Source organism: Heterodontus francisci, chromosome 9 (assembly GCF_036365525.1).
Source record: "Heterodontus francisci isolate sHetFra1 chromosome 9, sHetFra1.hap1, whole genome shotgun sequence".
Taxonomy (NCBI): domain Eukaryota; kingdom Metazoa; phylum Chordata; class Chondrichthyes; order Heterodontiformes; family Heterodontidae; genus Heterodontus; species Heterodontus francisci.
The window spans coordinates 56,880,215-56,900,618 of record NC_090379.1 but is presented as its reverse complement, the minus strand read 5'-3'; positions in this window follow the sequence as shown (position 1 = coordinate 56,900,618).

The following is a 20,404-nucleotide window of genomic DNA, read 5'->3' as shown; positions in this document are numbered from 1 at the left end:
CTCGATCTCTTCAATTCTGCATACAAGAGACTTGTCCTGTCCTTGAACATTGCCAAAAAACTCATATGTCAACCCACACCTGGTCAACCAAATATTCCACCTTCCATATATGTTGAAGGAGAGACCCGGAGTATGGTCAGCACTTCCCATACTTGGCAGCCACCTCTCACAAAAGGCCACTATTGACAAGGAGATCTAACATCAGATCAGCTGCACCAGCTCAGCCTTCTACAAACTATGGCAGTGAGTGTTTGACAACAAAGACCTCTGCAAGTCAACAAAAGTCCTAGTGTGCAGAGCAGTTGTTGTCACCACACTCCTGTACTGCAGTGAGACCTGGACTGTGTATCAGTGACACATAACAGCACGAGAGAAATTCCATCAGCAATACCTCCACTGCATCCTCCGGATTCAATGGGAGGGCTGTCAAACAAACACTAGCGTCCTTCTTGAAGCCAGCTCCACAAGCATTCAGGTGAAACTCCTGAAAAACTATCTTCGAAGGACTGGGCCCTGTGTCCGGAAGGCTGAAAACCGCCAGGTCCTATTTTCTCATCTCTCAAATGGCCAGCGTTCCAGGGAGGACAAAGAAAATGCTTCAAAGACACTCTGAAGCTCTCTTTGATGAGCGGCAGCATTGACATTGATGACTGGGAGGAGCTTGCTACTAATCGTTTAAAATGGCGACAACTTGTCCATCAAGCTGCATCACACTTTGCGTCCAAACGCCTTAATGATGAGGCAGAGCAGCAGCAGAGAAGGAAAGAAAAGGAAGCAAATCCTGTACTCCGGATCCCACTACCTCGTAGGATGTCCTGCCCCATGTGCTCAAAGATCTGCGGGTTGAGAATCGGCCTGTTCACTCACCTGAAGACCCATGGCAGAAACTAGTGACCTTGAGTAGACGTTATACTTGAATTAAGGGACAGCCAATGACGATCTAACCACACGGAAGGATCCACCGAGGTGTCTGCATCTGCGCTGGTGGACGATGTGCTTGTAAAATGTGATGGCGCTGCTTCAGAGATATGCTGCTCCTCTTGTCCCAGTGATGATGAAGGAGAAGGTCTCCTTGGGTCGATATTATGCACTTGTGGGAGACACAAGAAGAGATCATGAGGGCTAGTCTTTAAGAGCAGAAACCTCTGCAGTGCTGAGGCTCCCCAATGCAACTCAGTGTTCAGTGAGCTATCAGATGGGGTGGAATGCAAGACTCCCCCTTAATGAATGCATTGCCCTCTATAATCACCAACTCCACCATGACTGCCCATCTTGCCATGGCTGACATCCTCGTGGTCTGTGATCCTGGCTATTTCCATCACTCCCTCCTCCATGAGTGTGATGATTTGAAGCTAGGGGGCTCCTCCATCCATCTGGGCCCTCTCTCAGGCATTATGTGCCCGTTTCTCCTGAAGGACAAAAGAGCGTGAGATAAGGCACTGCTATACTCTATGGCTAATTCTAGCTGCTCCTATTTATTAGAAGCTACATGTTTCAGTGCTGGCAGGTCCTCAGCAGCACTATGGCTCTGACCCATTCTGAAGGGTCAGTAAGTGGCTTGGGCACACATCTGTCCCATGCTCAGGAGCAGCATGCTCCATGAGGCTTCTCAGCTGGTGTGTCTGCTGGAGGGTGTATACCCAAAGACCTGTCCTGAGCACTGGGGGGTTGCACTCATCTTGCCAGAGCATAGGAGGCCATTAAACCTGTTCCTGCACTGGATCCAAGTTCTTCGGATGACATTTCTTCCGCTGACTGAGTCAGCAATATTCACCCTTGCCTGCTTTGTCTGGGTGGGTGGCCTCCTGCCACCCTCTGAAAAGAGGACCTCCATCCTCTCCCTCATGGCTTCCAGCATGACCTCCAGATTTGCATCTGAAAATAGAGGGGCCTTGGGTTCCAGGCCTCTGGCTCTGCTGAGACATTGTGGAAATCAAGTCTTCTGAGAACTTTCATTCTGAAGTATCAACATTCAAAGGGCAGCCACAGTATTGGCTGCTATGGTCAGTTTAAATTGGGCGTGCACTTGAGTTGTCCCTCCTTTGTTCCTGCCCCCAGAGCCGTTAATTAGCTACCAAGCCGTCTTCATAGCAATTAAAGGGACAACCCCATGAAACTTGGGGTCAATTACTGTTTCCCTCTGGGGGCAGGTTTGGGACCCAGAAACAGCCCTGACTTCCATTTCCCGCCCTCACTGCAAAAATCCAGCCCTCAAACTCATCTATTCTCACTGAGTGAGATTTCCTAGTTTCTTCTAACTGCTTCACGACATGTTGCACAGAAATACTAAATCCATCTACTCAAATTCACCTTTTATGAATCAAACATAAACAATGATACTGAAGAAGTCATGAAGCTTGGAACCCTGGAATGCAGAAGCCTCTCGGCTGAAAAAGGAATCAAGAATCATGAGTCAACAGTGGAGTGAATTAGGAAAAATACATATTTTATCACGAGAGTTATGCTTTTTTTTAAAAAACTAAGAGGTCTGTGTGCCTTTAAGACTAAGAAAATGGACCTTTCTGTGAACAGTGACTGAATGTTGACTTGGTATTTAAAGTGCAGGCTGTAAACTCATATCCAAGCAATAGGAAGATTTTATGACTGTCTTGTGACTTGGTCATTTTTGAAAGTTTTTATTTTCGGTTCTGCAGAGTGAAAGACACCAGGGAGCTGGACAAGCAGCTAGCAGTGAACTGTAGCTGTAATTGCTGATAGACCAGTAAAAAGACCTACTCTCTCTGCAACAGAAGCTTTTCATCTCTTATAAAGGAATACTACATTTCAGGTGTAGTTTTGACCTGGCTGAAGTGAGAGAGAAAATCCAAAGAAAGAGGAGTTGCTGCTCCTTTGCTGAGAGGAAGCTTGCATTATTGAAAGTAGCAAAATTCCTATTGTCTCCAGTCTCTGGAAAATCTCTACCTCAAGAGTGAGTTCTATTACTTTTGTGTTTTTGGATGTTTCTGAAATCTCAAGAAAGTTTCTACTGTTAGACTGCTACTTTAAAGTTTAAGTAGACCTGTTGCTACAACCTGTTGCTGAAAAATCTGTGTGATGCCTGCTGCAGATGAATTGCCTTGAATGCCTACCCATCACTGTTTATCAAACTTGCCTGGAGAGACTTAGAGTGGCTTCTGACTATTTGACTCTGGGACACCTCACCAATCTGGAAATATCCTAACAGACATTACCCTGTTATTTTATTGTTTCTAGGAAACAGTTCTAGTTTAAATCACCATTTTAAAAACCAATTAACTGTTGGTTTTTGAATGTAAGTGTGTGCATGAGGTTAAGGAAGATTAAGGAGTTGTAAAATCTTTTCATACATATTGAATTACCTCATTATCATTTAAAACTTTGTTTATTAATAAATAGATAATTTTTTTGTTGTTTAAAGAAACCTGGTTTGGCGTGCTTTATTCTTGGGGATGAATAAAGTGTTTAATTCGGCTGGGTTCCAGTAGGTGGGAAACATTACTAAAATGTTGTGACCTGTGGAGTAGTGGGACTGAATTAACAGTGCCTTATTCCCGCCTTGGTCGTAACAATTTTCAAACATTAATTGGAAGTTTTCAATTTTATAATTGCACTTAAACTTTATTAAACTTTAATACCATACTAGAGTAATATTTACATATGTGTGCTCAGCAGTATTTTCCTTTTGTAATAAACCTCTCTTAATCTTCAGACAGAAGCTTGCATGGGGATATTAGCACTTTTTAAAACTTTTTCACCATCTTTTATATCTCGTGCTTAACTCATTTAACAGTTTCCAACTGCTGTTCTTGTAAGTTTTAATTTAAAGTACTTACCTACATTCTTAAAGAATAATAGCTCCAAAAATGATTTACATCTTTGTATTAACTGTCAGTATTTGAAAGGACAATTTAAGTTTTTGATGTTACCTCTTGCTTTGCTTGTGAACAGACAGCCATTTACAATGCACTTTTCCAGATGTTGAACACAGTACGGCTTTCAAATCTCTACTGAATATATTTTGCAGGATAACAAATAATGTAGCTCATTGCTCATTTTGAAGGATCAGATTCAATATGGGTGTAATGTAGTGGACATTTCATGGAGATGTACGTGAGATGGCTTTTCCTTTCAAAAACTGAGGTCCCAGCTTAACGCTCTTGAATCTACTGAGGATTCTGGTTATTTAAAGGGAGCTTTGAGGTAAATAGAAATGAGGGCTTGAAAACATGAAAACGTATTGCTCAGCCTACAGGGTCTCACTGGTGTTGCTAGGACTATCTTCAAAAATATGTGACGTGACGTTTTCTTTTCAAAATCTTGGTAGCCATTTTAATACCAAGTGGAGATGGGCAATTAGGCAGATGAACAGGATGGCAGCTAAATTGGAAGAATGATGAGGCGGGCTGGTACAAAAGAAACAGACTCAGAAGGAAAAAAGAGAAAGGAAAAATCAAAACCTTACACTCTAATCTTTTGAGTATTTATCTTAGTGGTCTTTATTTCTCTTTTTTGCCATGCTTTCATTCTATGCACCAATAGGGTTCACTTTGACCCAAATAAAATTGGTTGCTTGTGATGAGGTACCAAAAGGTTGCCAATTCAATAGGCCATGTCCCTAATATGCTTGCATCTTCAGAAGAGGAGAACAGAAGTAAAGGGAGAAAATTGAAGGGGGATAAAGTGTCTGGTTATTCACTAATTTACACTGCATCAGTACTAATATTTCTTGTTGTAATTTGCAGGTTGAGTTTGAAATTTTAGTCATACTACTGGAAAAGATGCCAAATGGAGGTGAGATCTTCAGCACAGTCTGGAAAGCAAAACAAGAAATGTCTCCATGATGGTGCCATGCCAAGTGTTCATTTACACAGCAGCATTTCCCATTGATCATTTTACTCATTGATCAGTAAACACTGATTCAAAAGACCAGAATGTAAAAATATGTACCATATATTTGAAATAGGTTAAGTCCATGTCATCATGAGTTACAATCTTCACATCGGTAATTTCATTCTCTTTTGCAGCTCTCTAACATTGCTTAATTATGCATGAGTGTTTGAGTGGTAATCATCAGCACATTTACAGTTAGTGAGCAATCTGCATCTTCGTAGAGTAAAAACTAAATTAATGAGACTTCATGCTAAATCATTAAAAAGAAAAAAATACATAGACAGTAATCAGCTGTTAATCATTTTCACTTGTTAAACCCAAAGTAGTTAGTTCACAATTATCAATCTGTAATGCAGTACAAGGTATGCATTGTAGTTACTGGGATCTTGAATGAGAGTTTATGTCAGCAATAAACTGGCCAAAACTGAACTTTGCACTTGTAGCAAATCTCTGTTGTTTTTCATGGTGAGTCAAAGAATTTAAAGGATGTGAAGGGTTACATTAACTTGTGTTATCATGGGCCACTAACTTAGTGGCATTATCACTGAGATCTGTGAGCACCCAGAAGCAGGACCTGAGGTCAGGGTCTAGCAGTCTTGTCAGGGGGCCTTTGGGTCTTGGATCACTGAAAGTGGAGGCTCTAAGAAGAGTGCAGTTCTTCCCATTTGTTAGCTCTTTAAACACGGGGAAAGATCTGTGGCCAGCAATTAAAGTTGTGATTTGCAACTATAAAGCAAGTGCCTGTGTTGTTGAATCCTCTCTAATATAAATGGTGTGAATTCCAAAAAAGGAGCTGCCAAAATTATTACAAAATTACACCAAGTAGAAGAGTCTGTAATACATATTCAACTTAAGCGCCATTACGATGGACATACGAACATATGAATTAGGAGCAGGAGATGGCCACTTGACCCCTCGAGCCTGCTCCGCCATTCAATAAGATCATGGCTGATCTGATTGTAACCTCAACTCCACATTCCCACATACCCCGATAACCTTTCACCCACCTTGCTTATCAAGAATCTATTTATCACTGTATTAAAATATTCAAAGACTCTGCTTCCATTGCCTTTTGAGGAAGAGAGTTCCAAGGAATCACGACCCTCTGAGAGAAAAAGATTCTACTTGTATCTGTTTTAAATGGGCGATACCTTATTTTTAAACAGTGACCCCCTAGTTCTAGATTCTCCCACAAGGAGAAACATCCTTTCCACATCCACCCCTTCAAGACCCCACAGGATCTTATATGTTTCAATCAAGTTGCCTTTCACTCTTCTAAACTCCAGCAAATACAAGCCTAGCCTGTCCAACCTTTCCTCATAAGACAACCCACCCATTCCAGGTATTAGTCTAGAAAACCTTCTCTGAACTGCTTCCAACACATTTACATCCTTCCTAAATAAGGAAACCATTACTGTACACAGTACTCCAGATGTGGTCTCACTGTAGTATAACCTCCCTACTTTTGTATTCAAATCCCTTCACAATAAATGATAACATTCTATTAGCTTTCCAAATTACTTGCTGTACCTGCATACTAATCTTTTGTGATTCATGCACTAGGACACCCAGATCCCTCTGCATCTCAGAGCTCTGCAATCTCTCACCATTTAGATAATATGCTTTGTTTTTATTCTTCCTGCCAAATTGGACAATTTCACACTTTCCCACATTATACTCCATTTGCCAGATCTTTGCCCACTCACTTAATCTATCTATATCCCTTTGCAGCCTCCTTATGTCCTCTTCACAACTTACTTTCCCACCTATCTTTGTGTCATCAGCAAATGTCACACCCATACCTTTGGTCTCTTCATCCAAGTCATTTATATAAATTGTAAAAAGTTGAGGCCCCAGCACTGATCCCTGCGGAATTCATTATATCTTGCCAACCAGAAAATGACCCATTTATGCCTACTATCTGTTTCCTCTTAGCTAGCCAATCTTCTGTCCATGCCAATATGTTACCCCCTACACCACGAGCTTTTATTTTCCGCAATAATCTTTGATGTGGCACCTTATCAAATGCTTTCTGGAAATCTAAGTACAGTACATCCACTGGTTCCCCTTTATCCACATCATGTTACTTCTTCAAAAAACTCCAATAAATAAGTGAAAATAAAGGACACAATTGTATTCCACAAAATTCAAAAATCTAAGCAATGCTATCTTGGGACTGTGAACCCCTATTTTCTTCAGTTGCTGGTAAAATTCTGATTTAAATATTTTTATTTAATTCTGGCATAGTTAGGCGATTTAATGAAATCTATAATATCACTGCTGGGACTCAGATCTGGCATTCAAGCAGAGACATATGACCATCAAGTTCTTCCTTTATGCTGCTCATGTGCACCACCGTTCCCCATTGGAAGGCAATAGAAAGAGGCTCATTCACCATGCTCTCACCTTTTATTCTTTTGAAGTGTACTCACTGTTGTAATATAGGAAACGTGGCAGCCAATTTGTACACAGCAAACTCCCACCAGCAGCCATGTGATAATGACCTGGTTTTGTGATGCTAACTGAGGGACAAATATTGGCCAGCCAGCACACACCCTCTAACTTCCCTGTTCTTTTTCAAAATAATGCCATGGGATCTTTTACAGCCACCTTAATATCATGGGCCTGCCATCAGTAGCAGAAGTACAATGCTCCAACATTAATAGCTGATGATCAATGTGAAAGCAGTCACAGTGGTACAAACTGAAATGCACACCTGCCCCAAAGTGAAGTGCCAGGCTGCTTTTAAAAATAGGAGCCAAAAAAAATTATGTAAGTTTTCCACCTTGCACTGTGGTTATGATTTCACACAGCAGAGGTTCTGTTGCTTTGAGAACAGCGTCTATTTTGTTTTTTCTTAAACTAAGGAAAGTGGCGATAAGGACAAAACAAAGCAAGCCTTATCACCACACCTGTTTTGGAAAGGAAAAAGTATGAGCAGGCTAAAATTTCTGCCAACATGCCCCAATTACTCTGACACCAATTCAGACACAAGACCATGATCACTTCTCTTCACACAGTGAAAAATAGGGTTGTTGGATGGAGGCCAGATAATTCAATTTTTTTAAAATCAGATACATCTGGTAACTACTGGAAAAGTCCACTCATTGTGCTTTTAAGACAATACCTCTTAAAATAAATACAATTTATTTACTTCACAATACCTCCCAACCTAATCTAAGCTGCCATTTTCTGATTTATTTTTTGATTCTGCAATGCCTAGAGTGGGGTCCATCCTGCCCTGCTGCTCATCTTTTCTTCAAACGCAGGGAGAACCACTAGGCTGCAGAACTTTCACAGTTGTCTGTATAATGTTTAAAACCACATCTACAAAACAATTGGGAAAGATTTCATAGTTTATTTTAATAGCAAAGTGGCTATTAAGCCAGCTATTTTATAAATAAATAAAAGACTACCATTTTTAGAGTAATATTTGATTAGAAGAAAGGGCTCCCAAAGTGACAGCAGCTTATCCAATGACCAATATAGACCAGAAGTCCTAGGTTGTATCCCCCAGTCTGTGCTGAGTTAGCTGATCTCATGTGGTGTAATAGTGAGTGCCTGTAGTACAGCTGCACATTGACTGTAGGCTGCATAGTTGGCAATTGTCCATTTTTGGAGTGGATGGTCAGCTTTTTTGACTAGCATTTGTGCTATTCACATGATGGTTGAGGAAACACCAGATTGTTGAAGTCACACCATTTTAGATCACAGCGCAGCCAACTGTAATGTATTCCTATGTTATAAGCATTTCCAGTGTGTGATGATGTCATTAAACATGTGATCTGGCCATCTTGGTGCCTGTCCTTCTTTACAAGATCCGTCCAATACACAACAGATTTTGGCGACGTGGATGGGATTAAAGTGCAAATATTTTTGCAACAAATAGCAGAAGAGAATGTGATGAACAAAATAAGCTCACTCCTAGTGACCTACTTGCTAGGATGAAGATGTTTGACTAGATTGTGTTGATCATCATTGTTTCTGAAAATGTGTGGCTGCACTCAGGTGAATGGATTCTGCAGGGTCCTAGAGTCCTTCTAATTCAACTACCGACTCCACTGGCTTTGGTGAGTTTATTCTGATTAGGCTAACTTAGGTTCTGTATCACTGTTACAGACAGTCACATTAAAGTGTTTACTGGGTCATTGTTACATTTGAAAACAGGACAAATAGGCTGCACACAGGGTACATCAGAAGGCTAGGAATGTATGATAGAGCTCAAGAACCATTCAGAAAGAATGAACATGTTTTTCAGAGCTAATAATATATTAGAACTCACAGACGAACGTGAAGAGGCCCAGGCTCAAAATAGGCAATTCTTCAGTGCAAGAAAGCATTTTGCTAATGGCGATTGGCCCGGAATCGGAAAAAAGATGTGCCATTCAAAATAATTGTCACCAACTTGGAGGAACATTTTAATCCTAAGCCACTAGAGATAGTGGAAAGCTGCAAATTTGGAACCAAAAACCAGAGAAGTAGCGAAACAGTTGGCAAGTACATTGTGGCACTGAAGAATCACTACATTGCAACATATCATTACATTGCAACTTTGGGACATTGTTAGACCGTGCAGTACAAGTCAGATTCATGTGTGGATTGGTGGATGAAAGAATCCAGTCGCAGTTTCTAAACACACAAAATCTTGCGTTTGTGCTAGTGTGTAGGATTGCTTCTACCATGGAGATGGCATCAAAGAATGCTCGGAAATTTTGTCCTTTGCAAGTGACTCGTACAGCTTCTACCAAGAAGGCTTCTACCAAGTCTAAAGCAGGGAGACCAGATCAGAAGAGTGCGGCTATTAAAAGTTTAGTGACTTGTTATCGCTGTAATGCTGACCACACAGCACAGGCATGTCAGTACAGGAATGCCAAATGTTTTAATTGCCAAAAGATAGGCCAAAGCAAGAAAGAGAAATCTTTCTAGTAGTAATGGAAAGCAGCAGCATTTCAAGGGTGGAGTTCACAATCTTGAAGTGAATCCAGAGTGCCTAAGCAAGAGGGCTAGAGTTGTGCAACATTTATGCCACTAGCAATCTCTCAAATGACAGACTTTTGTACAAAGGTGTTGATAAATCAACAGGACATCGACACATACATCGATACGGTTGCAAATTGCTGCATTATGAGCAGAGAGACATTTGAGAGCAAATTCAGCAACGTACCTCTAACTGAGAACACAGTTCAGTTGAAAACCTATTCTGATGAGGTGTTAGAAACATGTGGACAAATGCAGTGCAATATCCAATATAAGGGCAAGTCTCTCAAGTTACCATTTTTGTAGCGAAATATGTCAACTAACCAATGTTAATAGGCAAAGACTGGCTTCTGTTGTGATATCACTTTAACAGCTTGAGTACTTCATATATCATCACAAGAAGTGATGTCAACCAACATGTGATATAGCAGTTGGAGTCGTGATAGTCACCTAGTAAAACGTGTATGATAGAGCTCTCTTGTGAACTTGTTACTTCACAATAAAGAACCCAGTATTATCTACTATTCAGTTCAAGATTGTTTGGTACCTTATTGCTGAAGAAAGCAATAACATAATATGGTGGCAGCAGTGGCAGTGATGTGTATTTGAAGACCACAGCATGGAGGCAGCAGAATGCATTGAAGTAGCAGTACTGCAGAGAGGGTCAGCAACGGTGTTCAATGGGAACAGCGATCTCAAAATAGACATTGGGAACAGTGATCTCTCCCATTGGAGTCCATCAAAGACAGGACAATGCGACACCTGGCTGGAGGTTGCGGCGACAGCACGACACTGTCAGGTTTGACGACTGTCCACTGAAATTGGTGCTCAGGAGAGTGTGAGTACACAAAGTGGGTTGTTTATTTGTACGGTGGCTGGCAGAAAAAGGCAGTAATTAGGCAGAAAGGGGCTCGGGAAAACCGAGTAGAGTCAGTTCACAACCGGGCTGCGGAACGGCACCTATTGTGCACCATGTGTTTTCCCGTTATAATCATGTCATGGGCCGAGTGACCCCAAATGCAGGCTGAAAGCCAGTGCTGCAGACACAGAACACAGGGCGTGGCTGAGGTCCAACAGTACAAGTACAGCAAACCTGCAAATTTTTTTCCCTTCAGGGAAAGCCTCCAAAAAAAGAAAGAGTAAGCCATTAAAAAGGGGAAATCTCCAGCTAGAATTCTTATAAGCAAGTAATTTGGCACTATGGCTATCAAATACCTGTCAATGAATTGGAAAGCCCAAGATCTCCGCCATGAATTCCAACTCTTCAAACAATGCATGGAGTTGTGCTTTTTGTATCTTGCTGTCACAAAGCCTGACAAGCAAGCAATCAAAATAAAAATCACAATCAGCAACAAAGGTCTCCATTGCATCAACACCACAGGACTTTCTGAAGCGGACCAGAAGGACCCAGCGAGACTCTGGACTATGTTAGAAGGGCACCTGAAGGTCAAGATTAATTTTAGAGTCCATCATCTGGAACTAATGGCAATACAGACAGCAATGCATGGAGACCATCGATCAATTTGTCAGCAGAAGCCATGAGAAAGGAAATGTCTGTGATTTTTTGGAAATGGAGTTATCTGAGCGGATGATGGAATTGGTCATTGTGTCTACCCCGATAGAAGCCTTTCAGGAAGAGCTATTAAAGAAAGAAAAAGGGTATGACATCAAAAGTTTCTTGAAAGAAGGAAGGAAGTTTGAGGCCATAGCTGCAAACAGGCAGTGCATACGAACACTTGAAGCAACAACCATAGGTGATGTAACCAGGTCACCTCAGCAGGGCAAGATGTGTGGCAAGTGCAGTCTGACGCAGCAACCAAGAAATTGTCCAGGTTAGTTGGATAACTGCAAGGTGTGTGGTAAGAAAGGGCACTGGGAACGGCTGTGCAGGAGGTCTAGTAATGGAAAATTGACCAGAAGTCACAGCAGACCATGACTTGACAAGAAACAAACAACACCTTTTGGGAGAAACCGGAATACAATCGGAAGAGGTCAATCTAAATAGAGACATGTCCATGAGATAGACAAGGACATGAGTGTTAAAGAGGGCACTGAAGGTGAAGAAACTTTTCACACAGTAGCAGTTGGACACAGATGGATGTGGTTACACAGCAGGAAGCATTCACCACTATCACCATCATATGCCCAGAAAACAGTGACCAGCACAAGTTGTGACTCAAGGTCAATACAGGGGCAAGTGCAAATATTTTGCCACTGAGAACACTAAAGAATATGTACCTAGCAAGATGGGAAGCCATGATACAACCTACAAAGGCAAGACTCATTGTGTACAACTATTCTCCAATCAACTGTATGGGAGCATTTGAGTGCAGGTATGGAAACTCTACATAGTCACAGCAAGTCTTCTGCATAGTCAATACCAACGGTCCAGCAGTTGCAGGGCTACCAGCATGTAGTGAGCTTCAAATCGTGACAATCCATGAGATCAGTAGTGTGTCAAGGACACACAATCAAAATTAGGTGTGACTCCATTCAGTCCATCCAGGATTTGCAATGAATGTTCCATACTGTTATGACACCCTGGGAAGTTTCAAGGAGATGCTACTCTACATGTCAGAGATGACGCAGTTCATTCTATAAAATCACCAAAGAAATGTACTGTCCACATCAAGGACAAACTGAAAGCCAAACTGGATACAATGGAGAGGCAAGGAATTATTTGGTGTTGTCATGAAGACTCCCACCTGCCAAGAATGAGGCATATTAATTTTGTCATATGAACATCAATTTTAAACTCTAGCTGGAGTAAGAGATGACTTGTTTAAAGAGATCAGCAGTGGCTGGAAGAACATTTGCATACTAAGAGATAGTGCTTGGAGAGACAAAAGAATTGCTGACTGACTCAATTAACAGAGATTGATCAGCGCAATGTTGATCCACATCAGAGACAGCACTACACGCCACCACCACCCCCTCCCCCCCACCTCACTGAGAGCTTTGGAATCTACAAACGCAAGAGTTTGTTGAAAAAACTTAGTCATATGACTAACCTGCTGGTCAACTTGGAGGTTTGAATTGTGCTCACAGGACATAGGTTAGCACCACAGCCTCACAGCTCCAGCGACCCGGAGTTTGCAACTTCTCCCTGTGACCATGTGGGTTTTCGTTGGGTGCTCCGGTTTCCTCCCACAGGTTGATAGGTAAATTGGCCATTGTAAATTGCCCCTAGTGTAGGTAGGTGGTAGGAGAATTGTAGGGATGTGGTAGGGAATATGGGATTAATGTAGGATTAGTATAAATGGGTGGTTGATGGTCGGCACAGACTCAGTGGGCCAAAGGGCCCGTTTCAGTGCTGTATCTCTCTATGACAGTTTTGAACAGAGACTGCAGATTGTAACTGAACCTGGAACAATAGAGCTCTCTCTCACTTTCTCACAGGCCTCCGGGCCCACTGAAGACACGTATTCCTCAAGAGAGGAAAGACTCCTACATCAAAATAAGTTAAAGCATGCACTTGGCCCCAACGAACAGCAAGACTTACCGGCAACCAAAGACTCCACATTGAACTCAAAGGACTGTAAATAACTACCAGGTATTGCCTCAAACCTTTCCCCTTTATTCTTTCTATTCTTTCTGTCTCTATCTGCGTGTGCGTTTATCGCTTATGCATGCTAGTGTGGTTGCGTCGCATATTCGTCGTCGTTAACCAAATTAGAGTTTAAGATTAATAAACTTCTATCTTTCTTGTTTAAATCGAAGAAAACCTGTCTAATTGATTTCTTTGCCTTACAATTGGAAAGCGGTAAACAAGGATTCACTGACGGCGAGCTAAAAACACGGTGTTTGTAAAAAATAAACCCTGTTACAGTTAGACCAGGCAAAGGCTGAGAGGGAACCCCTAGACCCCTTCCCACCTGGTCATAACAGTGTGTTTAGCAGCACACAGATTGGGTGCAGCTCTAAAACAGCTACGATCAAAAAAGACGGCACCATAAGTTTAGACCCTAGAAGGCTGAACCAGGCGTTAAAATGATGTCCTCATAAAATCCCCACTTTGGAAGAATTAAATCCAAAGCTTGCAAGAGCAGGAGTTAACAACTTTCAGAACTCCGTTTGGAAGATATTGTTTTTGCACTTACCATTTGGTCCATCAGTAAGCCAGGATTTATTTCAACAATGTATGGACAGCATTACAGAAAGCATTCCTGGATGTGTCTGTATTGCAGACGACATAGCAGTTATGGGCAGCAGAAAAAAAGAGCACAACAGGAATCTGCACATCCTAATGCAAACAGCCAGAAAGAACAGCCTTGTATTCAACAGCAAGAACTGTGCCATGAACGCGAGCCGTATCAACATTTTTGGTTCCATTTACTCTGATACAGGCATAAGACCGGATCCCAGCAAGGTAGAGGTTATTCAGTCCATGCCTAGTCCACAAGACAAGGAAGACTTACAGAGATGTCTTGGTCTATTTAATTTCCTGGCTCCCTACATCTCAATTTTTTCCAAGAAGTCTTCATCTTTACAGGAACTCCTCAAAAAGGATATGCCATTCCTCTGGCACAAGGACCACCAGCATGCACTCAAATTGCTGAAGCAGTCACTGTCAACAGAAGCATGTTTGCAGTATTATGACTCAAACAAAGATACCATTTGTGAAATAGCTGCTTCGTCAAAAGATCTCGGGAGCATACTTATTGCAGAATTGTTGTCCAATTGCTTTTGGTTCAAAAAGTTTATCGCCCACACAGGCCATCTATTCCAACACAGAAAGGGAAACACTAGCACTGGTATTCAGGATCACAAGGTTTCACACTTAGCTCCTTGGCAAGCTTTTTATAGTTGAGATGGATCACAAACCATTGGCGATGATATGGCAAAAACACTTACCAGTGCACCACCCCGACTACAACGGCTATTAATCAAGGTGCAAGGGTACAACTGTGAGGTCAGATATTAGCCTGGGAATCTTATGGTGACTTATGACATGACATGACATATGAAATGTGAAGACATTCCATTAGACGTCCAGACTGACAAAGTCAACATAGAGCTGGAAGATGTATACCACATAGATTTGATGCATTTCGTACAAAGGAAACGTGAAAAGCTACAGGAAGAGACTGCCAAAGACCCAATTGTAAAGGGGTTATGGCAACTGATTGTCATAGGATGGCCTGACACAATATAAGAGGTTCCTACAGAACTCAGAACCTTCTGGCCATACCGGGATGAATTGGGGATATCTAGTTGCGTTATCTTCAAAGGAGGACAAGTGTTAATTCCACAAACGCTTCATCTTGACATTCTTTCACAGTTGCACCAAGGTCATATGGGCATTGATAAATCCAGAAGACTTGCACATGAAACAGTCTACTGGCCAGGAATTAACAGTGACATCGAGCGACTGGTACGGTTATGTGATGTATGCCAAGAACATCAACCAATCCAACATAAAGAGCCACTCCATCCTCACAATGTTCTGTCACATCCTTGGTCAAGGATAGCCACTGTTAGAGGTGACAATTTTCTATTGATAACTGACTTCTCCAAGTTCCCCATCAACCGCCAATTAAGGGGCACATCTATCGCATCAGTTGCTATCAGCACAAACTTCAGTTTATTTGGGCCCCCAATAGTGTCCAATGGTGGCCCGCAATACACCGCCAAACCATTCTAAGACATCTGTGCCAAGTGGACTGTGAACCATGTTACATCATCACTGCATTACCCTAAGTCAAATGGCCTAGCAGAAAGAATGGTACGTACAGTCAAGTCATTGATTGTGAAGTGTCGAGAAACTAAACAGGATCTGCACGTAGCCATGTTACACCTAAGGACAACGCCAATTGACACAGAATTACCATCACCTGTGGAAACTATATTTGGAAGGCAAATCAAGACAACTCTTCCAAGTCATCATTTCATGAAACCTTCATCAATCCAGGACAAATTTTAGGCGAAACAAGAAAAGATGAAGGCTGCACACAATAAGCATGCAGGCGTGGAACTACCACAGTTTCAGATTGGACAGAATGTCAGAGTGATCCATGTGCAAGAGAAGACATGATTCCCTGCGGAAGTGTCCAAAATCTTCAACAAGCCAAGGTTATATGAAATAACCACCCCAAATGGAGCAGTATTAAGAAGAAACAGATGTCAGCTGAGGGAACTACTTAGCAACATTGTGCCTGACAACCCTATTGCTTCGGGAACACATTCACATTCAAATCTGCAGATCATAGCGAAGAAAAGTGACAAGTGTAATGCTCAAGCACAGGATGACTGTCAGAATACACATACAGATCAAGACAAAAAATTGACAAATCTAGTTCGCAACCAAGCTACAGAGTGAAAAGATCAGGTTGAGTCAGTAGACCACCTGTATGTTGCAGAGACACTTGATGAAAGAACATAAGAGTCAATGCATATGTAAATATTGTTCAAAATGGTCTTGTTTCATTATGTACATAGTTTATCTTTTGTGTATTTCCATTTAAGGAAAGGGGATGTTGTGATATCACTTTAACAGTTTGAGTACTTCATACATCATCACAGGAAATTATGTCAAACAACATGTGATATAGCAGTTAGAGTCATGTTGGTCACCCAGTCACACGTGTATGAATGAGCTCTCTTGTAAACTTGTTACTTTACATTAAAGAACCCAGTATTTAACTATCATTCAGCTCAGGATTGTTTAGTACCTCATTGCTGAAGAAAGCAATAGCACAACAGTTTCAAAAGCTGAAATTAGATTGGAAGCATGTTTTCCAAGCTGAGATGACCAAGAAGCTTGATTAACTATTGCATAGTTACAGCAACATTTTTGGGGATAGCTATGAAGGTATAATCAGTGTAAAAGCGTACATCCGAATTAGGCCTGATGTAAAGCGAGTATAGGACAAGGCTAGGTCAGTTCATTATGCTCTCAAAACCCAGGCTGAAGAGGAACTAAAGAAGCTAGAGAGGAATGTGTGCTAGTGAAAACTATCATGATGATTGGGCAACCTCAATTGTAGTAGTGCCCAAGTCAGACAAAACCGTAAAACTATACAGGTACTACAAAGTTGCAATCAGACCCAGACAGTGCACGATGAGCAGTATCCATTACCAACCTCTCAGGATTAGTATGTGGAGTTAGCAGGATCCAAGCTATTTACAAAGTTGGATTTGTCCCATGCTTATGTGGATTGAGAGAGTCAGCAGTATCTCATGATAAACACACATGCCTACACGAAGCTGCCCTATGGTGTGACATCTTCTCCAAAAATCATCCAAGCTACAATGGATAAGATTTTCCAAGGAGAGCTACATTGTTTGTGTAATCAGGACAATGTGTGAAATCTTCAAGTATAGGATGAAGTGTTAAAAGTCTCAATGATCACAATGTGAAGTTGAAAAAGAGCAAGTGTGTTTTTGTGCAATCAGAGGTAGTGTACCTTGGCTTGAAAATCAATGACAAAGGACTACTGCCAGTGAAAAAGAAGATAGAGGTTATAGTCAATGCCCCAAAGCCAAAAGATATGTCTGAGCTTAAAACTTTTCTAGGCATTGTCCAATAATACTCACGGGTTAGACTTGAGTTTGCGATGGTGTTAGCTCCACTACATGAATTGTTGAAGAAAGAAGTGAAATGGGAATGGCCTAAAGCACAACAAGATGCGTATAATACATGGAAGAGAAGCTTGACCAGTGATGCACTACTCATTCACTACAACACAAATCATGACCTGAAGCTAGCATATGATGCTTTAAACTATGGAGTTGGAGCAGTGATCAGGCCTGCCATGGATGATGGTCAAGAGAAGCCCATAGCATTCGCACCACGTACCCTGACCAAGAGTGAATGTAACTACATGCAGATAAAAAAGGAAGAGCTTGGAAATCATCTTTGGAATCAAAAAATTTCACCGGTTTTTGTTGGCTTGAAACTTTACTCTAGTAACAAATCATAAACCCCTAGAAGCTATTCTTGCTCCATTGTCTGCAATATTTACAATGGCCGCGTCAAGGATATAGCAGTGGGCTGTGCTTCTCTCACACCACGATTACAACAGTGAGTATCGCAGTTCAAAGGAGAATGCTATAGCTGATGTGTTTGCTGCATAAAGACTCAAAAGTAGGCTGTGAAGGTGCAATCTTCACAATAGGAGTTGTAGATGAGGACTTTCCAATCACTGTAACTGAAATTGTAGCTGAAACTCAGAAAGACCTAGTCTCAAAAAGAGTCAACAAACAAACTTTGAATGATTGGACTGAGTGTGACTGGTGTACAGATGACGAACTGAAACCATTCCACAATCGACATAATGAGTTGTCATGCGAACAGGGATACATTAAATGGGGTCACAAAGTGGAAGTACCTAGTTCTTTAAGAGACAAAATTCTGGCAGAACTTCATATTGAACAGACATGAATAGTTAGCATGAAATCCATAACCAGAAATTTTATTTATTGGCCTGATCTAGATAGTGATCTAGAGTCATTGGTTACCAGATGCACCATTTGTCAAAACCGCAGGAATAAGCCACCAAAAACTCCTTTACAACCATGGTCATGGGCAACTTGACCATTTGAAAGAGGCCATGTAAATCACATGATCCCAGTGAGGGATGATCCATAATTTGAGCATAGCCTTCCTGATAGCAAGTTTTTGTCAGAGTGTGAACCAGTTCAGACTTCGGTGTCTGAAATACCAGTTTCAGAAAATGAAACAAGATCTTTTGTAAATCCTGAACTGAAACAAGACAGTCTAAAGCCAGAATCTATACCAAAACCTGTGAGAAGATCAGGAAGATTTCATAAATGAGGTGTTAAAATTGATTTATAGATATTGTTTAAAGAAAAAGAGTCAATTGTTATTTTGCCAGTTGTGCATCTTCTGAAAGATTTGTTTGTTTTTGACATTGGTGTACCTGTAAATACTTAATTAACTTTTTTCAAAGGGTGAAGCAGTTAATGTATTCCTGTTATGAGCATGACCAGTGATGACATCATTAAACATGTGATCTGGCTACCTTGGTGTCTGTCGATCATTCTTTACAAGTTCCTCCCAATATACAACACCAACAATACAGAATGGGCCATTGGCACCACTAGCAGGTGTGACTGGGAGTTAGTTTATAGAGACATTGACAGGTGACACAAAGGACTGGGCTAGTAGCAACCTCATTGGACAGGTAAGTAGTGGCAGCAGCAGATGGCAGGGTAGACTGACAGTGACACCAACAGATGGGAATCTAAAGTGAGCAAGATTAAGACAATGTTGAATACAGTGACATTTACGTGGAAACCTCAGATCATATACTCGAGCGTTTAATTGAGTATCACAAAGGCAGATTGTCAGTGATTTTAAGAAGTTAAATTTCTACTAGATTTCCTTCCTTCTCAGTCAGACAGCTGTATCTGGGAGATTTCCTTTTCTTTATCCAGCCACAAAATTAGGTTGTAACTTGAAAACACTTGGGAGTGGAAATTTGTCTTGGGAGGGAACACAAAATAGATGACAATGAATAAACTGCCTGTTTTAAACTCTGCCCAATTTTCTTTCGCATTGAAGCAGAAAAGGGAATCAGGGCGAGGATAAAAAGGGCACCAATTCAGAAGTGCCCGTTTTACACCACTGCCGAAGATGCTTTTCTACCCCATTAACTTTTTCATGACCGTAAGGTTGCCTGTTCACAAACTGTGCCACTGGCTCCTGTCTATAAGTCTTGTCCTTTCTGTCCAGTATTGCTTAGACTCAGAAAATGGTATTCCCTTTTTTGGTTCTGTCCCTCCCCCTGTCAAGACATCTCCTACTTGAAAATAAACCACACTCAAGCCTTCTTGCCTTCCAAACTAACACTCCATTTCCAACTTCCTTTTCCTCTCCAAATTCGCTGAACATGTTGGCACCTCTCAAATGCATGCCCATCTTTCCCAAAACTCCATGTTTGAACTTCTCCAATCAGGCTTGGACCTCAAGACAGCACTGAAATAATGCTAATCCTCTGTGACTATGCTGTATTTTCCCTCCTCAAGGTCTCTGCAGCCTTAGACATGGTTGGCCACACATCCTCCTCTACATTCTGTTGTCCAGCTCAATGGGACTGCCATGACTTAGTTTCATTCTTGACTATCAAATCTAGCCAGATCTCTGGTGATGGCAACTCCTTACCCCAGCACCAGTACCTCCTGAAGTCCCTCAAGGATCTCTCTTTGGCCACCACTAAATGCTACCCACTGGCAACATCATCTACAGACCTGGATCAGCCTCCATATGTATGCTGAAGGCACCCAAATCTACCTCTCCACTATCTCTCTCGACCTCTGCATTACCTCTGAGCTGTCAAATTGCTTGACTGACATCCAGACCAGGATTTCACAGCACCTGGAGGGAAAGGAAAGGTGGAACCAGAAGTGGGTGGCGAATGCCCTCCCACTCTGACTCCTGTTCCTGTTGGAATCTTGTGCCAGCCAGCTAATTAATGGGTGGCAGGTGGGGTGGCCATCTCCTCTGTAGCCTTCTGCCGCTTCCCTATATGGAGGCTACCTGTGCAGGTGGCCAGTAGGGTTCTGCTGTCCCGATCTGTGTGCCCGCACCTGTCCG